This window comes from Oryzias latipes, chromosome 18 (assembly GCF_053564925.1).
Source record: "Oryzias latipes strain Hd-rR chromosome 18, Olatipes_Hd-rR_3.1".
NCBI lineage: Eukaryota > Metazoa > Chordata > Actinopteri > Beloniformes > Adrianichthyidae > Oryzias > Oryzias latipes.
In genome coordinates this window covers 30827311-30850007 of record NC_136254.1, presented here as the reverse complement: position 1 = coordinate 30850007, position 22697 = coordinate 30827311, and the positions used below count along the sequence as shown (strand labels likewise).

Below are 22697 nucleotides of genomic sequence, written 5' to 3'. Positions count from 1 at the left end.
CATTGAGAATGTCTTTATGTACCTGCTGTGCACGTGCATTAACCCAGGGTTACCAAGTCCAGCTTAATTACGCTAACTCATATCCGGTCTGTTGGAACCGACACACCCAGAGTAAGCAAGTTCAGGCGGATTTCAGCCAGAGTTCAGGGTTAAAGTCAGGGTAGTGTAACCCTTGTGCGATCCTAGGCACTTTAACGTTGGGAGTCGGGTCATCTAAACCCACCAGACAGTGCTCTGAACCTTTTTTCTTCAATGATTTGTGATCTTCACTGGTGTCCATGGATTACATGAAATCTTTCCACCTTTATCCACCTTTGTCATGGTAGGGAGAACACGTCAATGGAAGGGTGGGGTCATCTAAGATAGCACAAGGGGTTAAAAATGCTTCCTGGAATACCCCTCTGGTGACTTCTGACCCATGTTTTTTAAAAACTAAAAACTGGGTGTCCTCATATCCAGTTGTCCTGATAGAAAGAACAGGTTTTCATGGCGTGATTCATAATTCAGCCGTACGGATTCACCGTGGACAAATGTTCCTTGAAGAAACGTTCAAACAAACACGTCGGTTTGGATTCTTTTGTTTGTTAAATCTGTTTTGGTCGAGCATGATGTGAAATAGAACGAGGCCAATGATCATTAAAGCGGCTCTTTCAGTGATGACGTTGCATCTGTTGTGTTTTTCTTCGTCTTGCCTTTGCTCTTGTTTGTTTTCGGTGTTCGGCGCAGCGCCGCGACGCGCTCGTAAACTCCTTTTACACCTCCTCTCGTTAGCCTCCATGGTATTAACCAGCAGTGAGGAATGCAGTTGAACAGCTCAGTGGAAAAAGTAGTATAATTTAACAAGATGCTAAGCAGCAGATTCTTGGGGGGTTTGATCATGGCGTGGCCGCGCGCAGGCAGGGGATGGCGGTACGCTCTGTAGCTCATCCAGGGGTTCGTCTGCTTTCATCCCAGCAGCTGCAGGCTGATGCGACGAGTGGGGAATGTCAGACGATTAAAAAATTCACTTTGAACCCAATAGAGCCAGCCTTTCGCTCACCCCAACAGTCCCGTTAAATCTGATTTATTCTGGCCCGTCTTTGATGATCTTTGTTTTATTGCATTTTTTTTTATTCTTCTAATGTGTTTTTTTGTTTTTTGTTGTTGTGGTTGAAATGATGTTTTTCATTGTGTCATCTGTGATTTTATGCTAAATAACTAAATACCACACTAATAAAGAGCCGTGTAGACCTTTGGTTGCTTATATTGATTTAAATTGATATTTATTACAATTGTTTATTTATTTGGTTATGACTTCCAAACAAAATGCTATTTTTTTTGCTCTTTGACCACATAATCATCCCATTAACTCATTTTTTTTATAATTTGTCATGATTTACTTCTTTTATATTTGTGTGGACAAATCTATTTAATCATTTTACTTTTTTGGTTTCACTAACTTAAAAATGTCTCCCACAATAACAACAACTATTCACTGTAGTAATTTATTTATTGGACCAATACTCTTAATTCTTTTTTTAATATTTTCACGTTTGCCACATATTTAACAATATTTGTCTGTAGAAAATGTTGGCTAGTCTGTGTCACGAATGTTTACATTTTTCTCGTCAAAAACCTTTGATTTTTTTTTTGGGAATCTATATTATTTTATTAAAAACTGAACTTTTCAAAACATGAAAAATTAAGAAGTTTGTCCACAAACAAACTGAAAAAACCCCAGTAAATGTAGATTTAATAGAGGATAAATGTGTATAGTAACTGGTTTTTAAATAAAATAGAATATCACACTCTTAAAACACGAAGCTTAATTCTTTAAACCCATTCTTTAGTTATTCATTCAACTTTGGATTCTTTTTTGGACCAAGACTACCTTTTTTGGTTATAGTGGTTTCATTGTAACCCAATTTTTATAAATATCTTTTCTAAGTTAAAATAACCCAGTAAAAAGTTGGTCCCTTTTTAACCTCAGATTTTGAGTTTTTAGAGTGCAGTAAGCCAAGATATGAATAAAAATTCATGTAAATGTTCAACAAAGTTCTGTGATTAAAGAAGTTATAGACATAAAGTTCAGGAAATAATAAAGACTAATAAGGTTGTTTAATAAAGAAAATATTTTTTTACATTTAAAAGGAAATTTTCCAAAATTTGTTCTATAATAAATACATGTTATAAGAAAGGTTTTTAAAAATGTTTGATTCATTGTAAGATCAAAAGAAGCCAATCTAATAACCTTTTTCATGTGATCTGTTAAAGCAAGAAATAACCATAAAATGTAAGGCGGTACAAAATGCTAATCATTATCAATAAAATATAAATTAATTTTTACGTCTCTTTAGCTCCTTCAACAAACATTTTTGTCAGATTTATTTTCATGATGTTGATCTTTTATGAAGTTCTTTGTCATAAAAATAGAAAAAATGGATTCAGGAACTAAAATCACCGTATGTGAAGGGAAGACGCGCCGGAGCTACGACTCTAAACTGAACGGGCGGAGTAATCACTTAAAAATATATATTTGACGTCCAGGAAGACTCAGGAAATGGTCCCAGCGTTTTCCTGTAGGTTCCCAAGACGCCTCTTTTACCAATTTTCTATTCTTCTGCGTCTACGACGTCTGGGACTTTGAAGGAAGAGGTCAAGCTCTCAGCCGGAATCATGGGAGAACCGGGCGGAGCCGGAGGTGGAGGAGGAAGGCCGTGAGAGTCCGCCACGTATTCTGAGGGGACCTTTAAAGGAAACCACTTTGACCTTGTGACGACGGCTTTGCGTGAGGTCCCCCCCCTCCCCAAAAAAATGTTCAAGGTGGCCTTTTGAAGGATGTCAGTCAAACCGTCACCTCCATGTGAAGGACGGGCTCCTGACCTCCAACCAGGCGCCGGCTCGTTTCCTGCTCCGGAGCAGGATGTCCAACAGGCCACAAAGACAGAAAAAGGCCCGTTTTTGACGTAGTTCTGGACTTCTCTGAGCTGAGCGTTTACTGTCGGTGTGGGAGCTGTTCCTTCATCTGCTCAGGTCTTTTCTGTCAACAACAGCACAAACAATGTGTGTCTTTGTCTGAAGCCTGCTGTGCTTCAGGTTGTGTGTGTGGCCTGGGTCTTCTTTTCGCTCCTACACACATGGTGAACTTTTCCTAGCGCTGTGGGATTTTGTGATTACAAATTAGCATCAGCATTAATAGCATTTCAAGCTGTTAAAGTTGCTCCTTTGTAGCTTATAAAAACAGCACTTTATGATGTCTGAAGCTGAAAACACAAATGAGCTGTTTTGGGCTTTTTTCTGTCCTGGCTGTGTTACCGTCCCATAACGGTACAGAACGGTAGCTCAGGTTTTTTTAAGGACATTGTGATTTTGTTTTACTTTGCATGTCTTAATTTTTACACATATTTTGTAAAACTTTTTGATTTTTTTGGGGGGAAAAAACATTGTTCATGTTTTCTTGCGTGTGTTCATTGTTCTTTTGCATAGTCAGTTGGACAAAATGTCTTTGTGTTAATGCAGGCAACAATGGCTGGTAAACTCAGTTTCGTACTGTGATGATTGCTCTATAAACCTGCAGTCCATTGGTTCCTGCAGCTCATTGTTCTTTGTCTTGTTGGTTTGTCACAAACCGTGTGTTTGTGCTGCAGGTCCGAACCAAACGTTTAAGGCCCGACTTCCATGAGCTGCGTTGCCACTTAATATGAAATTGTGGAAGATCATAAATTTGCCTAATGGACAATTTACGATAAAACTTCGGAAAAATGCTTTTGCGCGTTGACATAATACATATTTAGCAAAATTGTTATGGAAACACTTTTTTCCAATTATAAACAACAACCCTATGGCGATGCGCTTCCTTTGGCGCTGCACAGCGGGCTCCACCAGAGGTCCCACAGCTTCAAACAGATCATCAAAAGTTGGGCGTGTCATGTGGAATTGGTGGGTCCACAGCTCCTCCGTAAAATCACCAACCACCATTTCCCAAAATGGCTTCATCCGTAGCCCCTTCCACGTGTCAAGAGCTCGCCGCTTCACGGCCTGAATAAGACGCCGTGGCAGAAATGGCAATGGATCTGCTGTCAAAGTATTGTTTACATCCATGTTTTTAAATGATTTTAATTTTAATGAAGTTCATAAAATGAAAAAGTGAAAAACAGAGGTGGAAATGGTTGCAGAAAAGATGGCGGCATGAATGAAAAAACCTGCACTGATTTAAAAAAAAAATTCTGTTGAAACTATCAGGAAGCTTGTGTGAAAAGACGTCACAGTTAGAAAAAGTTTAAAATTGAAAACATCAATATTCCACTAAATTGGGCAGTACTTTCGGAGAAACAAATTGAAGGCTCTGCCTCGCTCATGCCTTTAAAAAAAAAGAAAAGTATACATTTTAATTCTTTTAAGACACAATTCCTTTGCTAATTTTTGCTAAAATCTTGTTTTAACTACACCAAGTCATGGCGTCGTTCTTTTCTGGTTTCCTTTTTTTTTTTAAATCAACTTTATTGTACATTATGCCATTTTACAAGGATGTACTTTTAGGTATGCAATAAAAAACAGAACTGCAAATATCAAATACACGTCTGTAACAAACAGAAATGGCGTCGTTCTTTCTTTCTCTCTCAGCGGTCAATCAAAGGTCATTTCAAATCCGTGGAATTTCATCGGATGGTATGGATCTGGGGGCGGGGCTTGTGTAGGAGTTGGCTCATGGGGTCTCACGGGTTTTGGCCGGCGCTCGGGGGGGAAATCTCTATGCTAAGCGAGGTAGCTAAAGCTAACGGAACAGACTTTTAGTTCTGGATATTTCGCCGGGATTCTGGTTCTGAAGGTCCGGACTTTGCTCACAGAAAAAAAACCTGTTCTGGAATTGGAGCTTTTTTGTTGTTGTTGTTGTTGCTGCTGCGTTCAAGGACCGTAATCCCTCGCAGGGTGAGTAACCTGCGGATTTATCAAGATTTTGTAGACTACGTCTGCGTTTTAGTTTTTTTTTCAAGTGAAATAACTAAATAACTGACTACTTTGTAATCAGTGTTGCTGACTTTTTCAGTTAAAATAATTTTTTTAATCTTGATCCATTGTTAGATAGATTTGGAACAAAAATACTGAGAGGTTGAACTAAGTTCCAGTCATGCTTGTTGCTTGTGTGTTTGTTCTTGTTAATTTACTCAACTCACCCGTGCAGATATGAAACTGAATAATTTCGCTTTGGATCTCTGTTTTTCTCTTCCCTTTTTTGTTTTTGGAATTTCCATGTCTAAGTAAAAAAAAAAAAAAAAAAGAAAGTATTTGACCTTGATCTTTGAACCGGAAGTAACGGAAATCATTGACCTTGGACCGGAAGTAAGAAAAATAGGTCAGCAGTCCAGTTCTTTCATAGACAAGTGGTTTATTTTATAACCGGGACCTCCTGCAGGGATCATTTTCCAATATAGTCACCAGCAAGATGTCTGATTTCCAAAACAGGAAGAAGTTGAGCCAAAAACCAGAGTTTCCAGAACTGGATTGTTGATCAAATCTGAGGCTGTGCTGATTGGTGGATGCATCTTTAAAGTCCCCTCTAATGAAAAGGTTTTTCAACAAGTCTGTGTGGCATTTTTCTTTTAAAGAATAGAAGAAATGTTCTGTAAGAAATCATTTAATTTCTGCATTTCGGAGTATTTCTCCTATTAAATCGCTGTCAAACTAATGAGCCGTTGTGATGTCACAACAGCCCAGAAGCACATGTGCATTGCGCAATCGCCCTGATTTGCCCCGTCCTGGGTGCACATGAGCTCAGGTGCGGCAGAAGAGAAGATGCTGCGTTCCACGCACGCATTTTAAGTGTGCCCAAAGGCTGGATTTTGATATTCAAATTAAAGTTAAAGTCCTAAATGTGTTCTCCGCATTGGTGTTCTCTCTGTGACCGAGTTTCAAAGATTCCTGTTCCGCATTAACCAGAGAGGGTAAAAAAATAAAAACAAACTAAGGGGAGCAGCCGAAAGGAATACAAACACAAGCACAGTAAAAAGAAGAGGGGTTCATTTTTATGTGTAATACAATCAGTTTAAAAAAAAAAACTTTTACTCTCCTCATTTATGGACGTCGTCCAATAGTTCTATTGATCTGTCCCCCCCGTTTGGCCAAACGGGGGGCCAAACCTTTGTGGTGTGGTGGTTGGCGCTTTTTCCTTTTTTTCCTTTGCGGAGCTGAAAGCGAAATGCAGATTCTTTTAGAAAAAAAAGAGAGGACAGCTTTGTGATGTCGTATCAATTCAATTCAGCACAATTTTGTTTCTATGGCACAATATTTCAACAATAGTTGTCTCAACGGGCTTCATGTTGGTAATTGTGTGAGAACATGAAATCAGTCCCAGAATTCAATAGGTGATGGCTAAACTAAACTAAACTAAACTAAACACACAAGGCTAAACTGGGCATCTCTGCCCCTAGACCCTCCTCAGTAATTTCCTTTTATTTTAAGGGGAATTTCTCTGTATTTTTGCACTAAAGCCAAACTGTATGTGCCACACACATCTACACTTTCTCATATCTTTTTGCTCACCTCTGTAAATGGAAGCAGGAATAAAGCGCCCAGACTTTGGAGGGGAAACAACTTGATTCCAGTTCGTTTTTATGACTGCGATTATTAGATTTCATGAAGTAAATCCATTTTAAGTGGCCTGTTTAAAATTGTGGGTTTCACCTGCGAGTGTAAGCTCTCAAAAATAACCCTTTAATTATTAGTATGATTTGTTTTACTGAAATTCTGCTCCAGTTGGTTTAGTTTCCTTTTAACAGCCAAACTCTTCCACCCACCGGCATGCTGTATAAAACTGCTGGACGTTTTCTGAACCCTGTTTCAGAGAAGGAGTTTGATCTTTGCTTCGATCACACGTCAGAAAATGGTTTCAGTGTTTATGTCTTTACAGCTTATATTTAGGTCACGTATGTCTTCCTGCCTATGGAAGATTCTTTTTACAATAATTTAGACATTTGGTGGAGGTGGTTTTTAGAGATAAGTTTGCTTTTTTTTTACAGTCTTGAATCTTTTAAGAAGCAGAAATGTGTGTTGATTTTATCAGATAGAGATGACCTCGCCCATGTTAGATGTAGTAACACCTGCTGGTAGAACTCCAGACTTCTGACTACAGTCCTTAAACGTCTTGACCTTGAAGCCTATTGACGTCTCACTAGTTCTAGTCATGGAGTCTGTCAGTAATCCTGGTTCACCAAGATCCAGAATCAGATTTATTCCGTGATTGAAAGGTTTTCAGTCATGCCCTCCATGTTTCCCTTAGGGACGGAACAATACAATTTACCCATGATTCAAGTCGTACCTGCATGCTTGGTCACGGTTCGATAACGGTTTGACACGTGGATAGCTCAGATGATTTAGTGCGGGACCGGCACACAGGAAATCAGGGTTTGATTCTCGGGGTATGCTGTTAGCTTCATCCAGATAGGGTCCTATTTCGGAAAGAGACTTTACACTACTGCCTACCTATGTAGCCACAAGGGGGCCCAAGTCTGGGTCTGCCTGTGCCGGTCCCCAGCCCGGATAAAAAACAGGGTTGTGTCAGGAAGGCCATCTGGCATAAAAATCTTTGACAAACCACCTGTGGGAATCAGTTTTGGCAACCCCTGATGGGATTTGCCAAAAGATGAACAACAACAACAATGTGGACTATACCAAAAAACAACAAAAACGTTTCTAATTAAAAAATTAAATGTCTTTCTCCGTTGTTTTTAGCATTAGCTAGCAGCAGTAGCACTGGTTCTAGTGTCTACTGCCCCGGTACCCAGGAGTAAAGCAATACAGTTTCTTGGGGGAAGGGGAGTTTCCTGTGTCTGGATGGTGCAGCAATGGAGGCTACCAATCACAAACAGTTGGTGAACTTAGGAGAATAATAACGGCGTATTAAACGGTGGCGGAGGTACCGTACAGTTCGGTTTTATGTGGAGTAGTGTTGGAGGTTTTTGACACTTCATATTTGAATGACGCTTGTTTTGTATGGTTTTCTAGGTTTGCCTTGATTTTCTTCTGTTTTTATTTGAATGGTTTTCCCTTTGGATAGTAGTTTAGACTCATTTCTCATTTTTGCTTTTTAAAATCACCCCTAGTGTTTATTGCTCGTTTTTCCAATAACAAATCATCAGCACTTCAACACATTTTAGACAACCCAGAGTTGTGTAATTATTGCCATTGTTATGAAAGCGTGTAAATTGCATGTCTAACCCAGCAGCCCTTATTATAGAGAACATTGTGGGTTTCAAACCCCAACCCCCTGTGAGTACTGTGGGTCTCACACATGTGGTACCCCCCCCCCCCCACCACGCAGGATGTTTTGCATTCTTCGTCAATGTAAGCTTTTATGGACTTCTTTAATCGTGCGCTCAGTCATGTGTGTGTGTGTTGTTACTGGTAACGAAGGTGACCACACAAACTCCCGTCAGTCTTTGCCGCCCTGCTGTTTTAGGAGCCATGCTTTTGATGAAGCTAAGCGGGACCTCTCACTGGTCTTTGGCAGAAGTCCAGCAGCCAATCACGGGCCTCTGCCAATTAGAGCTGAAGGTACAGCGGCAAAAACGGCTCAATGGCTTCTTTTGTATGATTCTATTGGAACGCTGCTGCTTTAGTGTGTCACTAGACTTGACCTATGTTTTTTAAATATCGTTAGTGTGTTTCTGTTCCACTCCAAGCCATTGCTCAACTGGATATTTACCTATTAAGATAAAAACAGCGTTGTACTGCCAAGACTATTAAAGATCCCCTGTGAGGCTCTTAGTGTGCCTGTGTGGTACTCGAAGGCTTAATGGTTCCTGAATGTATTTAAAGCCCCCCCCCCCCCCTTTTAGTGTCTGTGCTTTTGGAAGCATGAATAGTTGAAGATGTTAGGTGACAGTGCTCTTTATCATCTACAGTTTATATAAACTATTTTAATTGCCCATTATATATTACAGAAACTAGTTCAGAAGTGTTTCTATTTTCTTTGTCTCCATCTGATCTTGCTACAGGGAAGTGTGTAATGCTGTGCTAGAGGACAAGCTCCATCAGGAAGAGCATAAAGCCTCGAGTCTTGACCTGCGGCAAGAGTCACACCACCCTCAGCGACGCAAACCTAAGAGGCCACTTCCAAAGGAGAGTCTACATAAACGTGAGTAAATGTTGTGCTCCCACGTTCACACGTAGCTCCGCAAGTTAATACGAGGGTTTTCGGACTCTTCATACAAAATGTGCGTTGCAAAACAGGGTTTAGGAAACAGAAGATCAGATATGACGCTCGGTAATGCAGGCAGAATGGCACAAACAATACTTCGCACTGAGTCAGGCTCAGTACAGTGCTTAAGTATGCTGTGAGTGATAGTACATAAGTCAGGTGTGTGGCATCCAGGAAGTGTGTGCTGGGGTTAATGGGAGATATGTAGTGCTTGGGGGTATTCCAGGAAGCATGTTTCCTGAACTTGCTTACTCGGGGTATGTCGGTTCCAAAAGACCGGATATGAGTTGGCGTGATTACGCTCGATTTGGTAACCCTGGGTTAACGCACGGTACATAAAGACATTCTCAATAGATCGCCGATTTCTGGAGTCACCATGGAAACGCTTGGAGAAAAAAAAAGAAAGCGCGACACTTGAGACGGAAGTGAGACGGAGTCTGAGATTTTAATGACGGCGGATAAAGATTAAAAGTCCATCAAAAAAGTAACACGGTTGCATCATCAAAAAAAAGTGTTTCTGCTTGGAGAAAAATAATATATATATTATTTACTTCAAACTTAAATAAATTTCTTCTATTAGTAATAAAAAATTTAGTTTAATATCTTATGTCTTATAACTCAATAATTGTTTATACAACTCAAATTTACGTATTTATCTAACTAAATGTCACATTACTCCATTAATCTTTTTTCCATCTTAATTACTTATATTTCTTGAACTCTCATATGTCTAAGTTTGAGCCGGCAGATATGCTCATTTTTTAATCAATAAAAAGAACGGAAAAAAATGCACGGAGTGCAAACACTCATTAAAGAATTTTCCATCACTGTTTTTACTGTTATAAATGGTTGGGGTGCGATATAAACTCATCATCCTCTCCTTCACTCTCACTCATGGTGCAGAGACGTAAGCATAGTAGGACAAAATAACTCGGCAGAACAAGGTGAAACACAGTTAAACAGCTATAAAACTAAACCTATTCTGTCAAAAACCCACACCTAAACCCAAATCCGTCCAGACAGGCAAAGGGAATGATATCCCAGAATCCCTTGCGGTGCCGATCTAACAACAGCATCAAAGTTACACCTACTTAATTGAATTAATTTGAATGAAAGTAAAATAACTGTCTGACAACTACGTGTTATTTTTAAGGTGACCTAACAAAAAATGATTTATCTTAACTGAAGCAAATAATAAAGTTATATCAAAGTAAAAAAGTTTATCTTTCCAACATCCATATGTGGTATTATCACCCTCTCACGGGGGAAAAAGTATTATCTGAGCTTCTTCATCCACTAAATCATCTTCAAATGGACATGCCATGCTGCTTCACCTCTCTGAAAACAAACTAAGCTTCAACTAAACCTGCTCCGGACCAGGTTATGTTCAGAGCATGAGTTGCTATGGCAACTCGACCTACCCTGAAACATACCTCCATTTCTGGAATCGAAAGCTGAGGTTATCAACTTCCTTAGCCTCAAACTTATCGTGGGAGCTAGCATAACCTGCTTTCTGGAATACCCCCCAGGTCTAGAACTCTGGAGATGGTTCCGCCGATGACCAGAGAGGGAGACAGAGCTCTTACTTCTGACATATGGATGGCGTTCCTTTCAATTCATGGAAGTGTTTGAGAATTTATCACGGAGGAGAACTGTAAATCATCAAGTCTTTCACATATCAGATTTCACATTTCTGTGAAAGATAAAAGCCTGGATCAAGATTTGCGAAATTTACACCGCTTTGACACTTCGTGTCAAGCCTCCATCTGTACTCATCCTGTGTCCAAAGCTATGTAACCCCCCACCGTATCAGTAAAATCTGTCCAACACAAGAAGTTACCTGTGTACTTATTTGTCCCGCTGGACAGGACAAAAAAAACAACAATTTGAGAAATAAAGTCAACCTAGATTAACCAAAATTAGAATTTTAATTTAATCTAGATTTCCAATGTTATACAATAAACTGGTTTTGAGTCCCACTCCAACCATATTTTTTCCTTTTTGTAAAATCGTTCCCAGTAGTCTTGTAATTATGATTGTGCAGTTTTTAGGCAACAATCAAAAAGTCTTTGTCGTTTTTTTTAAGACATACTTTTTGCCCAAAGGCAGTAGCTCATTAGAAATACAGTTCTGGTTTGTGGCCTGGACTGTTGGCTCGGAGCAACCCCCCCCACCCCGTTGTTCTCTGATCAGACTTGCATTTCGCTACAGCACATCTTAGGATGAGTGGGCCAGGGTGTGCGCTAGTGGGTGTACAGAAGAGAGACTTTGACACGCCCATTTTAGTGACTGCATCATGAACTTGAGGTTTTTCAAGGATCCGGTTTTCTGATCCAACGCGATTTGAATAAATACTCGGAAATGCAGTTTAAATCAGAAATTCTTACATATATATAGGTCCTCGATTATGAGGAATATGCTAAGAAACATGTTAAAGACACAAAAAAGACTATTTTCTTTGGATTGGGTCTATATTAAAATGTGGACATTTTTTCCAAATATTTATTTAAAATGAAATTGTTAACTGTCACCCAAAAAGGGATAAGGTGAAACGGAGGGACTATGCTGCTTTTTAATTGAAAGTGATGGCAATAATGTGCAGAGTCTTAGCAGTGACTCCATCAACAACAGGATCACAACCACAAAGCAACCATGCCAGATTTGTCAATGAGATCTTCTGTTAACTAGTTTGTTTTGTTTTTTATTTCAATATTTGAACACAGATGTACTAAATGTATGAAGCTTTTTCTCTCCTCTGTCAAAAAAAAGACAAAAAAAAAACGCAGACGCGTGTAAAAAGAATAAATCCAAAATTATGCTGTGTCAATGCGATTCATTGATTTAAATTAATGAAGAAAATCAAAGCCACTCACTCCTTCATACTGTTACAGCGGTGCAAAAAGGGAGGAAAAGATAAATCTGTTCAGTAGTTGGAAAATAATCAAGTGACACACACACAGACTGTAAAACTGAAACGGGTACCAACACAAATAACACTCAGAACAAAAATCATCTTGGTAAAAATGTGGTGCAGACTGCCAAGACAGACATCCTCCCTTTTATCCAAATAAATCCTAGCAGAAAGTTGGAAAAGTGCGCGTCCACGCATTTATGGCCGCTGCTGTTTTCCATCCCACTTAAGAAGGTCGGAGCCCTCGGGAGTCATTATATCAGTGCTGATATGAAGAGCTGTGAGCACAGACTATTTCATTTGTGTGTGGTTTCTATCAGGGAAGTCATTTTACTAAGTAAATGTGGGTTTTTGCACTTAAAGTTTGCTTTCCGTTCTCAGTTCTTTAGCATTGTGGGATTGTGAAGCATCAAATAATCCAGATCCCATGTTGATGCAGCTTTGGTCTAAAAGAGGATTTAAGAAAATCTGTGAAAATGTAGTATCGGCCTTCATTTTTAGCAGATCTTAAAAGATGGCCAAACTTGCGATTAATCATAACCTTAAGTATGCAGAAACAATCTTATGTATTTGGTTTATTTGTTTTTGTTTGTTTTGTTAGTTGTCTTTGTTTTTGTTATTTGTTCATGCATCGCAAGTTCAATCTTCTTTGCAATATTGATCACTGATATCAGTTTTTACCAGTAAAAATGGATACATCTTTGATATTTCATCTGGGCCTGTGCAGGTTTGCCCATTTTTTACCCGCAGACGGCCCGTTTCCACCCGTAAGGGCAGACGTGACTGTGGTCAGACAGGAAAATGACTATCACAGTCAGAAGACGTATCGTTGATCTTGAAATAAAAAGTGCCGCTGATTAGTGAAGCAAGCTGACGCTAGCAGTAGCATGCATGAAAACAGGCAACAATGTTTTGCTTTACCAAAGATGTAATGTAGCCTCAACTCAACAAAACTGAGCTTAAAGCAGTGTTGCCAGATCGGGCAAATTTTCCACCTAAAAACGTTTCTTTTGAAAAAAAAATGGGGGCAAAACAAACAAGCAAAGCTAAAAACAAAGGGGCGGAGCTAGAAATGTGATCTATTTCTTGAAGTACTTGGCAGTTTTGTAATGTGGTAAAATATAGCTGCAGTTATAGATATTTTACTTTTGGTTCTGAATAGATAATTTACAGTCACATAACTGTTCACGTCCAACCCCCCCCCCCCCCCCCCATCCCCCGCTTTTTATTGTTATGGGTTTCATTGGGACTGTTTTTATTGAGTGGGATGGGATTTACATTGTGTTTTGGTTGGAAATTATCAGTCAGATCTGGCAACTTTGGCCTATTAGCATGAGTGTCCTGTTGGATCTAAATTACCCCGACGACTTGGATTCTGACCATCCTTGATTACAGTTAATGAGAGCCTCTTTCTTCACCGCTTTGACTTAAAGAATGGAAAACAAAGGTACATCTCATTTTAGTCGATGGTATTCTTCCAAGTTTTGTCATTAAAACTGGCAGCAATAAAGTTTGAATCGAAAAAGGAATAACCCAGACATGCTTATCCACTGTTTTTCTTATTTTGATGTGTAAAATGTTTCCAAAGGGTCGTGAAGAGACACAGAACTCACATGTGCAGTTTTATCATTCCCATAACTTCTGTTCCTCTAGGTGGATCTATCAGATGAGGCAAATGTTGAAAAGATGAGAAAAAGAAAGGATTGTTTATTATAGTTAGCACGAGGATGGATTTTACATTCATAGTGTTGCAAAGCAATGCAAAGGCGTTATAAAAAGCCAGCTCTCTCTGAAAAACTCGAATGAATGGCATGCATGCAAATATGTATTAAGCTTGATATCTGACTGTATTGATTCGCCATGAATGAACAAAAGTCAAAGTTCAATAACTGCTTAAGGGGCAACCTGAAAGGCAGTGTGGTTAAGCAGGGACCGCCGGTCTAAGGATTTGCTGCTGCTTGACCTCATCCGCTTGTACTGCATGTCCGTCTCGCTTGGCAGAAAAGTGTTCGACAAGAAAGCTGGATAAATTCTTCTTTCTAGTCCCGGAGTACCCCCACTCTCAGTCCCAGCACATCTACCAGATGTTTGCCGGAGGAGGTCGGAGTCCCAGGATGGAGTGTAGAGGAGGTGGAGAAGAACTGATAGAAGGATTAATTCACACCTGCCAGGCTCGTGTCCACAAAGAAGATGATGTGTGAGGGAGATGATGGAAACGAGGAGAGGAGATTGGTTTAGGCTCGGTTTTGTTTTTGTTCTTGAGGAGGATGTATCAAGGGATTTTTGTGGTTCCAGTAAAGTTCACCTGTTCAACTTGCGTTACTTAATCTGTCTCACTCCGTCATGGTTCTTTTTATCAAAGGTATATGTGGTTCCATGTGTTTAGAATTAGAGCCATCCACTGAAAGCCTCTTTTCTTTTTGTGTTGTTATTTTGAATGATGGGAGCAGTGCCCCCATCAACTGGAACTTGTTCTTCTGTGGTTTGCATACCACCATCATGTTGTAAGTGTCACAAAAAAAGCACTTTGCAAAGACTAGATTTGACACTCTTTTTCTTATTTTCAGAGTGTGCCTAATAACAACAGTGTGTCAAAAACACAATTTTGATTCCACTTTTTGTCTACATAGCCGATGTACTGGTGTTTAGTCTTACGAAATACATTTGATCAAATTCAAGTTAGGAAATTACAGCTCCATTCACACCCAATACATTTTTACACTCACAGGCTCACAGTAAAGCTTTGGTCACTGCTGCTTTTGGGAGATAAATGGGCAAACCTGCACAGGGCACGCACAAAATATCAAGGTCAGAGACCGCTCGGTAAGCCTGTAGAGCAAAAGACACACCTTTGCTCCTCCCTACGACCCTCCACAGGACTGGACAACTCAAACCAGCATGGGGCTGACCCACATGAGTGCATGTGACCAAGGCTTAAGCCACTGTATGTCGGCATGTCTCATTCATTCAATAGGTGCTATACTGCACAATGACATGCAGTGCTGACCCTGGCCTCTAACTTCTGCTCAAGAGCGGCACAAGACAGTAGGCGCTTGTAGCCAAAGCCACTTTGAGGGGCTCGGGTTTAATAGGACAAAATTGAGTCAATTTATGTTAAGTTGAGGTGAATGGAGTCTTAAAAAAGAATCTAACGGTACACAGAAGAAAAAAAGTAATAATTACACTTTTATTAACTGGACGTGAGGCCCCCAAATAATGTGAAATATCTCATTTTTCTCAAAGTTTAGAATAAAAACACTTTAATCATTTTTATACGACAAAGAAGACTTGACTCCTACAATTTCCTCTGGTATGTTTTTTTTTGTTTTTTTACACGCACATTTTCCTGAAAGTTTGTTGACTCACAACATTTAAAAAGCAGGTCAAACATCTTTCTTTTATCTACCTTTTCTTTTACAAGCAATAGTTTAGCATGAGTTTTGTTCTTACTGGCAACAACATTTTTGTTCCAACTGCAAAGGACTAAAAAAAACTTGGTCTATATTAAGAGTGTAGTTTATACGCCTTAAAGCATGATCAAAGAAAAGAAATATCAAAAGGTAGATGAGGAATTAAAATAGGAAAAAAAACCTGGCACAAGAGAGATCTTGCGTTGTTAAAAAATGGTATGCTTTGGCAATTAAAATGCCATCTCAAGGATACAAAGACTATGGCGAAACAACCCTCACAATGGTATAAAATGTTAATGAGAAAAAGATTTTAACATAATGAGAAAAATATACCAATATGAGTCTTTCCTGCAATGAAAGCAGTGTGTTTTTGCCCTGCTGGTGAACTGTTGGTCTGTGCGTGATTATAGGAGAAGAGAAGAATGTGGTTGGCCCACAACATCGGCCTGAAGGACGGTACCTTCCCAGGCTATAAAAGACTTTCTGGTGCTGTTGGTCCAGCACACACAAAGACACCCCGCTGCTTTCAAACTCAACAGCTGTCAGGGTGTGAAAGCCGATAAACGCTGAAGGGGAGAAAACGCCGGTCCACTTGAAGCATCGGCCAACTTCTGAAAATACGGTTTGTCAATCTCAACGAAGGCCGAGGTCAGAGTTGATATTTGGTTGAAACACCCCTACAGTAGGAAGCCATTCATAACAGGTTCACCAATGCTTTGTCAAAATAAAACTAGACAACAAGAAAATGAGAGAGATTAGGTTGAAAGTTGAGGTCAGCTGGACTTTGGAGCAGACGCACTCACATGCTGGGACAGCTGAAAGTCAGACAGACTGCAGTGTCAGTCGGTCTCATCTGTGCCGTGTCTTCTGCACAGAATGTGTTCATTCAATGTACATCTTAGATTGGGATGAGATCTTTGCTTTCATTCTAGAAATCTGGACTTATTTTTCTACGAAGGTTTAAACTTGGAGACTTTAAACGGGAGTGAATGTCTGTCTGAGAAAAGTGTGGAGTGTGGATAGTTCTAGAATCCAACTGTACAGATTTCACCCAACACAAGTTATGCTTAGAAAGTAGCTTCTGCAAGAAACGAGGGACCTCTGTGTAATTGTAAATTTTTATTTTTTTTACGTAAAGAAAATAGTTAAGGTTTCGAATTAAACCACAAAGAATAAAGTGATAGTTTTGGAAAAACCGTTTACCTCTAAAATGTTACCAATATTCCAAATATACCTTGAACCGCCCAAAGTTGGTCTATTTTTTATTTTACAATACTTGAAACAAGCTTTGTTTTTCACATGTTAGTGTTTTCCTGACACTCAGCAAAATGTAGAAATTGAAATAGTAGATTTCTCTTGTTCTAATGTAGATTAGACTACTTTAAATGAATTATAAAGGAATTGCGTTTTAGCTAAAGCTACAGTACTGTGGTATAAATGCATTTTAGGCGTGTAAGTCGATAGTTCATCATTTTTTCTTTATCCTCCACACGGAAAAGCGGGTTCTTGTCTTGTATGTCTGTATTGGTGTATTCTGGTTGTGGTTGAAGCCCAAGGCGATGGAATCAGACGCAGATGATGTCATCTCTGTCTGACTTTCAGGTTTCCCAGCATGTGAGTGTATCCGCTCCAAAGTCCAGCTGACCTCAACTTTGAACCTAATCTCTCTCATTTTCTTGTTGTCAACTTTTTTTTTTTTTTTTTTTTACCATAAAGACGAGTCTCTATGACACATGTGCAATTACTGCCATGCAGGGCAGTGATATATAGACACTTACCTAAGATTACCTCCACTGCAATTACAGAGTGCATGAGAAGAGACCCAGCAATATTCAATAATGAAAATGATGATGTGTGGTCACCACTTCTGGGACTTGGAAAAAAGTTATTGCACAACATAACTTTAAGTAATATTTTTGTGTCCATTTTACTGACTAAGCTAGATAGATGACATGTTTAGGGGAGAAGATTCACATTCATGAGCTCACTAAAACGGTGTGCATGCAATTTCTGTGTGTGTGTGTGTGTATAGACATAGAAAACTTTGTGTACCTGTAAATCATTTATTTTCATCAACTATCACAATGCAGTTAACGAACCAAAGTGAAGTGTGTCAATCAAACCAATATTTGTCGCCCTTACCTTTGAAACAGCATCAGTTCTTTTAGGCTCACAGTTTTTAGAGGAGGTTGTCCCAAACATCTTGGAGAACTATCCACAGATCCTCTCACATCCTTCACGTAACACACCAAACACTCTCTGATGAAGAGATCAGGGCTCTGTGGAGGCCATGCCCTCACTTCCAGGACCCGAAGGCAGTTCTTAATGACTTAGTATGTAAATTTAGGGCCACTCATGTGCTTCCACTACGGTGTTGCGTGTTTCGTAGTTATCTGCCTGTACTTAACAGCACTGTGAACACCATTATTCCCACCCACATCTCCATGTGCTGAAATGCACCCCGACACTTTAAAGGAGCCTCCACCATTCTCAACATTGTTCTGCTCTCCAGCCATTTGATGAACAAACTTCCTTTTGTTGCAGCGAAAATATTTCAAATAAGAACTTATCAGTCCAAAAGCTGCTGCTGGTGTTTTTCTGCACCAAGTCCCAAATCCTGCATAACTGGTGCATCTTTAGTTGATGTTTTAATGAACTCCCTTGTGTTGTCTTAAAGGGTCGGAATCATACTTTTCTCAAACTGTATCCATATATATGATAATATGTTACCTTTGGCACATTAAAGAACAATTTTGATGAAATATTAGTAATTTTTTGCAGCTCATGTTCCTACCCAGTAGTAAGAGTGAGATGTCTTTATTTTTTCATGTATATTTATTTTGCCTTTAAAACGCATGCAGAATAAACACAAAGTACAAGATTCCAGATTTTTTCTTGAAACCGTAATTGCTTAAATAAAAAAAGGCAGTAAGGATGACAGCCATAATCTTTACATAAATATTTGTGTTCGTACTTGTTCCAAAATGACACATAAGAACGCAAAAACCAAAGTGGGTGGGTGGGGGTTGGAGTATCCATGGAACATCCAACCCACCCTTTCCTCCCAAAACCCCCTCACAATCAATGTTGGTCCATGATTAACGCAATTGCTGTCTGTTGTTTGAAATGGGAAGACATTTTCTTTTTTAAATAGTTGGATTCTGTTCTCCAGTGTGTTTCTTATCCTTTCATAGTGCAGAGTGAGAATGAGTTGATTCAGCCACATTTCGAATGTTGGAATTAGTGTACCTTTCCATAACATCAAAACTATTTTTTGACTATTTAGGCAGTATGAACGGAAACATTGTTGCGCCTTGCTGAACTTCTTGTGAAGTTCTGACTCAAAGGATCCCAAGAAGAGGTTCTGGTTCCAGTAAATCTTTTATAAATACAGATATAGTCCTGAATATCTCTTTCCGGTATGGCTGTAGTTTGAAAAGTGCAAAGCCATGAAGTATTGTTGCTACAGAAGTTGAACATTTGTCACCCAAAGGCAATGCCTCTGGCAGTGTGCTATGCAGCTTCTGAAAAATGTAGCCTGTGTACGCTTGTAACCCTTGTGCTATCCTAGGCACTTTAACATTGGGAGTTGGGTCATCTAGACCCACTAGACAGTGCTCTGAACCTTTTTCCTTCAATGATTTGTGATCCTCACTGGTGTCCATGGATTACATGAAAACTTTCCACCTTTATCCACCTTTGTCATGGTAGGGAGAACACGTCAAAGTAAGGGTGGGGTCATCTAAGATAGCACAAGGGTTAAACTGTTTAAGCCTAGACGACTCAACCTCTGAGGCCCCGCCTTTCTCTCCTTATGGGTGCCTTCCATTTCATGACATCAACCTGGCCCCATCCTCAGCAGAGTGTCTGCATGTCGGCCACGGAAACAAATAATATCTGAACTTTTGCAGAGATGGATGTGCATTAAAAATGAAAGAATTTTTGTCCTTGTCCGTGGAGAAAGCTGGTGTTTGTGTTAGCCTTGGGCTCCTTCTGGAAGGGGCGGTTCCTCATCTATCTACGTCAAAATATGGGAACCCGCTGGTTTCCATAAATTGGGAGGGGCTGGTGCGCACACAGCAGGTTTTTAGAGGAATACTCCAATGAATGAATCAAAATACATTTTTTTCTGAGGAATTGACGTTATAAAACACCTAAAAGCTAAGAGGCTAAAGCTTGATTGTTTCTTTTAACTGTGACACGAAATCTCAGATTCAGCGCGTTTAAAAGTAGCCGCAGTATTCTATCCTCATGTATTTATCATCATACTTGTCTTGTGTTAGCCTCATTCGTCAGCATCGTCAGGTTTTTGCTGAAGGTGATCCAGCCATTGTTCTTTTCCCCAGGTGTTCGAATGGAAAGATGCTGAAAGATGCCTCAGGGTGACGCCTGATGCAGGCAGCCATAGACAGAAGACACACCTATGTCATGAAGGCCATTTTTCAGGCATTAGGGTCAGGTGCAGCTGACAGATGCTTCATTCTCCTCCACTTCACTCATCCTCCCCGTTCTCGCATTCCTCTGGGATTTTTCTCTCCACACCTCATTGAGGAGAAAAGAAATACATTTTGAATGACTTTCTTGCACTATTACCCAGCATTCTGCAGGTATGTACTTTTTGAGAAAGCATGCTCAGAAGATGGGGCTGGAGGTTCAGATGAGATACAATCGGACATAATCAGTGAAAAAAAACGACTTAACAGCAGGTTTTTGTTCCACATTGTGCCTCATAGACGGGCATTGTTAAAACCCACAGATATTTTCAGACCTTTGTTGCCCCTCTCAGCACTTCTTTATTTAATCATCTTCTTTTCTTTCTTTTTGATGTATTTCATGCTGGGGTCATCCATCTCTCCTCACCTTGTTTTCACACGCAGTGACAGAAAAGTAATTTGCTGTAATGCACAGACAGGTCAAATTGCCTTACATGTCGCAGCGGTTGAACTTTTACAGAAATGTCTCTCAGCACCGCGAACTTTTGCCTGCTTTCATACTCGCATGTCAAACTGTTATTTCTGGCTTCTTAGTACAAAGGACGCACAGTGAGGGCTTTTCCCCTACGTCTTTCACCAAATGATTGTATTTCACCAGCAGGCTTGAATCTGTCCACTCTCTTAGAGCAGAAGCTATGAATAAATTTGTTCCTCTGCTGGAAATGATCTTTTCTACAAGAGACTGTTGCGCTTTTATATTGTTTTATTTTACCTTAACAATAGAAATTATTGACGTTTTTACTACTAGGGTTGCAAGCAGTGTCCCAGAATGCTGGAATACGATCGACAAAAGTCCAGTTTTATATACGTATCAAATATAATTTTCAAACAGCAGTTAGTTTCCTCTGAGACGCTATTAGGGGACGGACAGTAAGCTGGTCAACATATGGCTAATGCAGACGGGAGGCCAGAGACGAGGACACCCCCCCCCGTGTGGGAACACTTCGGCTTTGTTGTCAGCATCCATGAAGGGAAAAAACAATTGGATAAGTCCAATGCCATGTGTGGACATTGTTACAAAAATATAGTGTATGCCACAGTAACACATCTACTCTGTTAATGAACTTAAAACGGCATCACCAGACTGAAACATTCGGGTCTACAAGAAAAAAAAGTGCAAGTTCAAATGTTTTTTTTCAGGCCAGTGTTAATAATCCAAAGTTTTTGGTTCCTGGCAGCTGATAGTTTTTTTAATTTTATAAAGCAGATCAACTACATAGGTCAATTTTTATTTATTGTTATGTAAAACCAATAAATGCATTTTGTAAGTAATTTATTTCTGCCTTTTTTGTACTGAAAATAATACCAAAAAAAGATAGATAGATAAAAACTTTATTAACCTCCCAATGGAAAAATTCAGGTGTCCATCAGCAAAACACACACAATAAATAACAATGAAATAATACTTCATAAAATAGCAGTTCATATCAGGCAGATTTGTTACCGAAATGTACCGAACCGAGCCCTATGAAATTCTGAGTATCGTTACACCTTTAGTCACTTAGTAAGGAGGTAAACATTACAGCAGAAAACTTTCTATTAGCAAGATGGTAAACTTTAAAGTAGGAAACTTTACAGTAGTAGGTACTACACTTTCTAGTAGTAAGGTAGTAAACATTACAGTATAAAACTTAACAGTCGAAGGGCAGTAAGCTTTAAAGTTGTGAACGTTAAAGTAGTGAGGTTTCAAACTTCCCAGTAGTAAACTTGTAAAAAGCTGTAAAGTTGTAAGGTTATAAACTTTACAGTAGTAAGGTAGTAAACATTAAAGTAGTAAACTTTAGCTCTATATCAGCACAAAGATGATAGATGCTTATTTTGTAAACACACATGATGTGTTTAGTGCATCTGTGTTAAGTTGCTTTTCTCGGTTGGAATTATGTTATTTGCGCAAACACTCAAAGAATGGAAGTTACTTCCTGTCACCAGCAACAGCTTTGGTGTTCAAGGGTTGAAAAACAGAATTATTTTTCAAGTTCTAATCACTGACGACCGCACACAGATGACCAGCATGTTTGTGATTCAACATCTACTGCTTTTCACACTAAATCTGTTGCAGAGACAGTTCTCAAGGGCAAATTTACAAATTCAAAGTTTACTGTTGTCTTTAAGAGTCATTTTCAAAATTATTTTAAAATAAAAATTCTCGTTTTTTTAATGACTTTTTTTTTACCTTTAGTAATTCAAAATGTATCTGTAATGCTGAGGATTTAATTCTAATTTACTTATTGATGAGCAATTTTTTTTCAACATGCCTTTAACAAACATCCAAGAAAGAAAGATCTCCATTTATTGATTGGTATATTTTGAGTTTTATTTAATTCACTGTAGTCCACGTCACTCCAACGATGCTGTGCTCAAATGTATGAATGGATGATTGTTAATGAAGGTACTTGTTTATCTGGGTGATGTCGTCTTGAAGTTGAGTCATAACAATTGGACTAAAAGTCGTCTTTCTTGAAACCTTTCATTACTTATCCAAATGGCGTACTGACTAGATGAGTGTAGTTACAGTACTGTTATCTTTGGAAAACTTCTTCCAACATCTGACTGGAGTGCTCCTTATCTACGTTCTTCCTGTTTATGGAAAGATGGGGTTTAAATGACCCCATGCCCATGTCCATCTCTGAAAACCTGCCTTGAAATGGGCCAGCAAAAATGAAAGAATAATGTGACCGCAAGCTTTGTCCATGTGTTTCTATCTCCCA

At 39.3% G+C, this 22697-nt stretch overlaps 1 long non-coding RNA gene across 2 annotated transcripts in view; it reads left to right on the top strand.

Moving 5' to 3' along the window:
• The first annotated feature begins 4505 nt into the window (after positions 1 to 4505).
• The window catches only part of LOC144986986 (uncharacterized), a 47549-nt gene continuing 29357 nt past the window's right edge, over positions 4506 to 22697 (top strand). Inside the window, exons 1-2 of one of the 2 annotated variants that reach the window (XR_013650824.1) lie at positions 4506 to 4908; positions 8973 to 9112. This is a non-coding gene — a long non-coding RNA (uncharacterized LOC144986986). The remainder of the gene's footprint in view (positions 4909 to 8972; positions 9113 to 22697) is intronic. The other variant, XR_013650825.1, reaches the window with a different exon arrangement.